Source organism: Myiozetetes cayanensis, unplaced genomic scaffold (assembly GCF_022539395.1).
Source record: "Myiozetetes cayanensis isolate MyiCay16 unplaced genomic scaffold, myiCay2020 scf9, whole genome shotgun sequence".
Classification (NCBI taxonomy): Eukaryota; Metazoa; Chordata; class Aves; order Passeriformes; family Tyrannidae; genus Myiozetetes; species Myiozetetes cayanensis.
In genome coordinates, this window is record NW_026088185.1 from 7,320,756 (window position 1) to 7,328,688 (window position 7,933).

Below are 7,933 nucleotides of genomic sequence, written 5' to 3' on the forward strand. Positions count from 1 at the left end.
TGCACAGCCCGCGGGGCTCAGTGGGCCCAGGCAAGAGGGAGGAACTAAAACCCAGGAAGGGTCTGGAGCACAGCACTTGTACTGAGTGCCCTCCCCACCTCCTCTGGTCCCCCTTTTGTGTGTGCTCATATTTACACAAGATTGCAAACAGCTCAGATCTGCTAGGAGGGGATGCCTGGCATGTGTCAGTGGTGTTGGGGACCTGGAGAAACAGAGCATCCCTGTCCAGCCTTACTGCTGCTCTCCACAGCTGTCCTGGAGAGCCACCCTGTTTCACCTTGCTCTCTAAGCAGCAGTCCACATATCTGCTAAGAGACTGTTGGAGGGCAGAAACTGGATAGGAGATGGGGTTTAAAAAAGAGAAAAGAAGAAAAACAGACCAGGGAACAAAAACAGCAAAGAGAAGTGTGTGTTTGCAGTGGGAAACCCTCCAAAAACCTTCGAAAATCCAGGTTGCTGAGCTGACATAGAAGTCAAGGAGTGATTTGACACAGAGGTGGGGGCAGAGTGGGAGTGATCTCCCTGCTTTCTCCCAGTCCAGAGGAGATTAAGTGTGTGAATTCAGAACTGATGGCTCAATGCTGGCCTTTGTCTGCACTTCAATGCAATCTTGCCCTGTTCTGAGAGAAGAAAGAGGAGAGGGGAGGAGCCAGGCACTGTTGTGTTGAAGGTGCAAAGATGGGGCAGAACAGCCCCAAGGTATTTATTGATCTATCAGACTGCATACAGAAAACCTTTAGACATTTATTTTTTTTAACTTAACGTGGGCTGAGCGGTGACTGGCCACAGTTCAGTAAGAATGCAGTGATGCTGGTGCTGCCACAGCCCACTGGCTTGCATCAGGCCCACTAGATTCAGTGTCTCATCAAGTTGCTGGGAAGCTGAGTGCTGGGAGGTCCTTGGGTGGGAAGGCACTGCTGGGTGGGACAACTTACAGAAGGGTCCTTATGTTTATTTGAAGTTTTTTTTTGGTTGGCTATCTCCCTAAAGCTCTTGTGTCTTTTTCTAAATAAGCAATTGATAAGAAGGTCAGACAGGAAAACCTTCATCCGTGTCTGAGCCTCTACTCACGGCGATGCCATTGCCCATGATGACAGCTGCAGAACTCGTTTCCTCCCCATTCTCTTTTCAAAACCCAGAGAACTCACAATACCAGTATCAGACCTGGTGGAAGCATACTCCAGCGGCCCCTAGTTAAAGCACAAAGGGTTGTTACTGTGGCAAGTGGGATTTGATAACAGTTTGGCTTGGACCTGGGCTCCTGAGGCAGTGGGAAGAGCACAGGATGCTCAGGACATCCTGCTCTGCTCTGCTCCTTTCCTTCAATGTAGAGCCATTTTCCAGCTAAATAAGCAGCATCACAGGCACCTTCATGCAGGCATCAGGCAAGCTGGGCTGTGTTTTTGAGGTGCCAGCTGGCAGAAGGAGTGGTGTGTGCCCTGCCCCCCCCAAGCATGTCCCACCGGGGTTAGGAGGGCTTGTGCTGTTGCCAGCCTTGAGCTGGAGTGCAACTGGGTCGCAATGTGGAGCTTGCTTGCGCTCTCCTTAAGCAGGAAAATGAGGAGAAATGCCATGAGGCTCTTTTGTGCTTTACAGAAGGGTTGAAAAGATGTTGTGCTGCAGTGATTCAGTGGGGAAAGGACAAGTCCCTCACATACACCTACACACCACCACGAGAAAGAACTCCGTGGGCAGAGAAGGAGCAGAACATGAAATATGAATTTCCTCGAGCTGCTCGGGAAGAATGGCTTTCCAGAGCCCTTCCCCCGGCACCCCTCCTCTCCCAGTGCCCGGCTGTGCCAGGATGAAGGTCGGCCCCTTCCAGGGAAGGCCCCCAGGTGGGGCTGCTTGCCCTGCCCTATCACCTGCACCTGCAGTCCCGAGGAGGGACGAGTCCCCTTCACACGTGGTTTTGGGCTGTGGTTCCCACACAAGGAGAGGGGTTGAGGCTGGTTGCCTACCACTGGAGGAGTTGGCAGCTCCAGTGCTGAGGGAGACAGTGGATGTGGCTGCCACTGTGAAAAAGCTTGGGAAGCCCTAATGGAGGCTGCTGCCAAGTCCTTGGACCATCACATGGTGCCCTAGACACCTGCACACCCCAAACCTGCCCCTTGGCCGGATTCCTGATGTTCCTGTCTCCCTGTTCTTTGGGTAAGTCCACAAAGAATACTGCTTTTGCCCACTTAACAAAATATTCAGAGGTCTTAAGAGATCGTTGTTTTGAGGTGTGCACTGCCTGTGATGGGCTCTGGTGGGGCAGGGGCCGTGTAGAGCCTGGGGCCCATATGGAGGATGGAGGCTCCTCCCAGAGGAGCCATGGCCTCAAAGGTAGTCACTGCTGGTTTGGGTAGATTTAATTTACATTTCAAGAGGTTTTATTCAACTTTATTTGCTTTCTTATTTTATATTACTTCTCATTACATTTGAAATCCTCCTATGTCTTTGGAGCATATGTGGATGCATTTAATTTCCTACTACCTTGTGGATTTCAGACAGCTTCATTCTCAGAGCTATTTAGAAAATTATTTAATCACCTTGGAAAATCCTATGTAGCCAAAAAATCTTGTGTTTACTTATTACTTAGTTGTAAATTTGTGGTGCAAAACATAGCAGTACTGGGTTATAAAACTGCACATAAGCCTCCATTGAAATCCAGTGCCAAAAAAAAACCAAAACAAAACAAAACTAAAAAACACATTAACTCTCTGCATGCAGTGACACGAATGCAGATGAATTTTTTCCTCAGAAGGTTGGGCAGGAATTTCCGAGGTTTCTGCCGAGCAGAGTAACCCTGCAGACGCAGGGTAGCTCGTTGTGACACACCGAATTAGGATGTGATCATATTTACGCATTTTGAAACCCCGTAATGACTCATTCCCATGCTGTTAGAAGTTTGCACTTCGTAAATGTGTGTTTGACTGCTGCGAAGGGGCCATGTGAACGCCCACGGGACCCGGGGAAGGCAGCCCTTCCTCCCGCCGCCTCCGGCGGGCAGGACACGGAGGCAGGGATGCCGCTGGGTGGTAGGTGGCTGCCTGCGACCTCAGCTCTCCTCCCACCGGTCCCCAAAAAGAGATTTGCACCGGCACAAAGCTGCTACCAGAGGGGCCCTTAGCTTCAGCATCGCCATACAGAGGTGCGAGCTGGTCGCGCCCTTAATACAGAAATACCGGGGGGACACATTCTTATGTTTCACAGGGACCTGTGCAAGTCGCTCGTCTCCGTGTTTGGCACCGCAGTTTACCGGACCCAGCGCATGTATAGGAACCGCCCTATTTTTAAGGGACACGGTCCAGCTTTTTTCCTCCCCCCGCCCACAAAGTGAAGCTGCCCGGGTGTCTGGTGAACCCCAGCTGAGCCTGCGAAGGGGCACAGCCCCAGCCCGGGGGGTGACGTGGCCGAGGGCTCCCGCCGGTTTTTTGGTAAGCGGTGTCAGCCTGACGCCCACGCGGCAGCCTCGGGATCCGCCCCGCGCTCATTCAGGAGCTGCAGCTTCGCCGCCACGCACAGGCTGAGCTCAGCAGCATCCCTCCCGTACCTCCCCTCCCGTATCTCCCCTCCCTGGCTCGCTTCCAGCCGCTCCGCGTGCGCCCGGTTATTACTGTAGCATCCAGCATGTCTTACTTCATATTCATCTCTCTTGCACATACTGGCCCACTCACGTATTAGATCTGAATCTTCCCCCCCCCCCCCCTTTTTCTTTTCTTTTTCCTTGTTGCTCGACAAAGCGGCGAGGCACGACACGCCGCGTGTTGTGACATATCCTGACAAGTCTCGGCGGCATGGCGTGGTACGACATGAAGCAGCTGTCTCTGCTGCACCCTCCTGCCTCGCTGGCCGGACCCACTGGCTCCCACCTTCGGGGAAGCAGAGGGGAGTAGTGGATGCTGTGGATGGTGATGGCACCGAAGGCATCTTGGCTTTTAACCTTCCCAAAGCAGGGAGAGAAGCAGGGAAAACCGCAGCCACTGGGTGTGCCCAAAGGCTCGCTACACTCTTCTTAGGTAGTATTTTCATTCTCACAGGCGGTGGTGGCCGCGTTAGATGAAGGTGACTCCTCAGGGCCGGTCGGGGCCATGTTGGGTTCTCTGTTGTATTGCTAGCACTGAGAGCTGAAACGCCAGAGATAGTGTGAATACAGAGTTTTCAAATGATTTTGTTGCGTTAAGCACGTGGCAGGCTTTAAAGAGCCATCACTGTGCTTCTCAGGAGGGTAAGAAAAGCTTTTGAAGCTTGATAGGAGCAATGAATTGCAAACGGGAAGGAGAGTGGAGCATATCTTGCCGAGGAGCTGCCATGAGCAGCTGGGGAAGGCAGCACCAGTGCGTGGCTGCAGGGGGCCGGGGGCAGCTCTGTGGCTGGATTTGTCTCCGGTTTGCATCTTCTGAAATCTCGTTATTTGATTTGCTGATTTTCCTCTTCTGAAGTGACCTACTCAAAAGGCTAAAAAGTACTTCTGCTGGCTGGTGCAGTCTGGATTTTATTTAAATCTGTATAGGAAAAAAGTTGAAATGATATTCAAAGTGGCTATTCTAAAGTATATATCCACTGCAGTAGATACCTGATGTAGCTGTGGATGTTTTAATTATGAGGTAGAGGAGAATTCATGTCAGTGCTTGAAACCAAGTTTAAATTTCATCCTCATGAAAACATCCTTCTCTTGGTGTCTGAAACACCAATCCCATGGATGCCCACAGAGTGGGGTCCCATCTCACTGCCCCAAGTTAGTTGCTTGCTTCCCTCAAATAGAGCTGAGCTGGCCTGGAGAGCAATGGACACCTGGAAATTGCCTTGCTGGCTCTGCACTCTCTGCACCTGTTTCATTTCATCCTTTGCTGTGCCCAGCAGTGGCCAGACAGTGCTGGGTCTCAGGCTGGACAATTGTTGGGATGGATTGGGGTTTTTTTCCTAACTATTTCCCTGCAACTGGGGGAATTCAAAGAGGATTGATGTGAACTCCATAGCCAAGACAGAGCCAGTGAAGCAGGTGGCAAGCCGACATTGAATGCAGGGAGGAAAAAACCTGCAAACCAAACTGAATGGCTTTTAATTAAAAGATTAGATCAACGAGGTATTACAACAGGTGGTTAAATCCTGCGGCTAAACAGTCTGTGCTTTGTTCTCCGAGTCTGATGCATGAAGAGAAACTTTCTACAGGGCAAACGAGGGATTCTGAATACGTGGCATTAAAGGTTTATTACCGGTAACACAGCAAAACTGGCACCCGCCAGCTTTCACAGGCAGAGACCAGAGACATGTAAATGCATGGCTCGCATCGCCAGGGCCTCTTGAATGGTGTCAAAAGTTTGAGTTCCCATGGGATGATTTGTTTTGCTCCTTGCTGTGGCTGTGCTGGAGCTGCTGGCACCCCTGTGCTCCCAGGAGGTGTATGCTGCTGGCAGGGGACAGCGGGGGACGTGGGTCTGACATTGCCCTGTTTCCTTGTGTCCTGTCCCTGGCTGGCAGTGAGGATGGCACGGCCATCGCTCCCCCTGCTATACACCGTCTCTGTTAAATTGATGTGAAGTGTTTTGCTCCTCAGAGGCTGTGGTGTTTTCAAAGCACTTCGATCTGTGTGTTGTTGGCAGGGGGTCTGGGCAGTTCTGCAGCCAAGCAGGGTAAGAGAGGTTGGATGCTTCTGCTGGCCCTGCTCCTGACCCCATGAGGTGCTGCTAAACTGCCTACCAGAAGTGCCTTGTTTTATGTGGATGAACTACATCTTGATTTTCTGAACTGTTGAGCTGTATTTCAGTCTTCTGGTCCAGCACACTTAAACCTCAGGATGTGGACCTGATAGAATGAGTCCAGAGTAGGGCCATGAAGGTGATCAGAAGACTGAACCACTTCTCTCACTAAGAAAACTGGGGTACAGCCTGTGGAAGATGAGGCTCTATAGCAGCCTTTCACTATCTAAAGGGGCCTACTAGAGAGACAGAGAGGGACTTTTGACAAGGGCATAGTGACAGGACAAGGGGGAATGGCTTCAAACTTCAAAGACAGAGGACAGGTTTAGATTAGATATTAGGAAGAAATTCCTCACTATGAGGGTAGTGGGACGCTGGCACAGGTTGCCCAGAGAAGCTGTGGATGCCCTGTCCCTGGCAGTCTTCAAGGCCAGGTTGAATGGAGCTCTGGGCAACGTGGCAGGGGGGTTGGAACGAAATGACCTTTCAGGTCCCTTCCAACTCAAACCATTCTGCTGCTGTGATAGAGGGAGAGGTGGTGGTGACAATGAGCTGTGTGCACCCAATGGTAGATGTATCCAGTCTTCCAACCATCCATGCAGGCATCCCCTACAGCTTGTTGCTTTCCAAAGCTCCAGACAAGAAGTCTCATGGATCATGCTGGACAATGTGCTCTGCATAACAGAAGACACCTGGGCTGTTACCATGTTCACCCTTACTATGGCAGTAGGTTGGTACCCTCCTTAGGGACCTGTCCAGACCATGTCCTCCCCACTCCAGAGCTGCTGAGAGCTCAAGTACCTGCCATGGCAAACACATGGTGAGGGCAAGTAATCCACAGGGTGTTAACACTTCCAGGGGATGAGGCCAGTGCAATGGGCATACACCCTCACTGCAGCTGAGCAGCACGGACCAGCCTGAAGGCATTCCTGACACTGCTTGTGAGTCCTTCTCCAGTGGTGCCTGAGCATCAGGACTTAATAAAACACGTGAATGTTCTGCCTGCTCTCACAAATCATACCAGGAGAAAGTATCACTATTTAGAATTGTTACAATTTTCCTTCCCCCCCCCCCCCAGGGGGAAAAAAAGAAAAAGAGACCCCCCACTGAGCTGTTTTGTTGTTTAGCTCTGCAGTCTGCATTCAACAGAATTTGGAGGAATGTCTGTCTTTCCAAAAGGCAATCTTTAATCACAGAAAAGTCCAAACCAAAACCCACATTAAAATATTCCAGAGGGAGGAATTGGATTCGCTATGCCTGTGCACTGAGGAGAAAAAACCCTGAGCTATCATCTGATGCTTTTAAAGTGGTAGCTGAGACACCATTTAAGGCGGAAGGTAAGTATGGCAGGTCTCATAGCAGAGATGCAGCTCTCCTGTAGAGTGGGTACCAGCAGGCACAGACCCAGCCTGGAGTGTAGCTGCCAGTGCAGGAACCCTGAGAAGTGGTGCCGTTCCGAGGCTTGGCACCACCTGCTATTTTTTGCAGGATGAGGAAAGCGCTCTCACCTGACCTGGGGGCTCCTTCCCTCTGGGAGAGGACAGATGGTCTCCTGGTGAAGGTGTGGGACTGGAAACTGGGAGCTCTGGATGCCTTTCCCGGCTACATCAGAAACTTGCTATGTGGCACCACCTACTTCTGCACCCACGTTTCCTCCTACTCTTTCCCTCTCACTTGCCGCTTTTTCCAGACCTTTCACCTCGCTGCTTGAAATGTGTTTTTTCCTTTCGGAGAGTGCTTTTCGCAGACTCAAAACCCTCTTGGCGTGCTGTCACCAGTACCTGGACCAGACACCCACTCCTGCCCAGGCTTATCCCGCCTCCTCGCCCTTCCCATCAATCTCTCCCTTCTCCTTGCAGAGCTGCTGCTGTTCGATGTCTCCTCCAGACACTGCTGTGGCCAGAACTTCTCCTTGCTCTACTTTTTGGAGTATCAGTACCAGTTTTCTGCAGGTGGTGTATTTGGGGGCATGCTGATGGGGATGCCAAGGGCAGGGCTGGTAGCAGACAGGATGTAACCCCCACTTGGGCAAGCCTGCTGGCAGGAGTGCTGGGAAATCTATGGAAGTGACTCACAGCTGAGCAGCCTGACTCAGCTTACGTGTTTTCTGCTCTGGACTGAACAAAGCCCTCAGAGCTATGTCCTGCTTGTCTTCTTGGCTGTGTTTGTTCTAAGGCTCTGGGTTTTGTTGTGGTTTGTTGCTTCATGGTGATGTTCCCCATTTTTGGCTGAAAGTGTGTGCTTTGTGG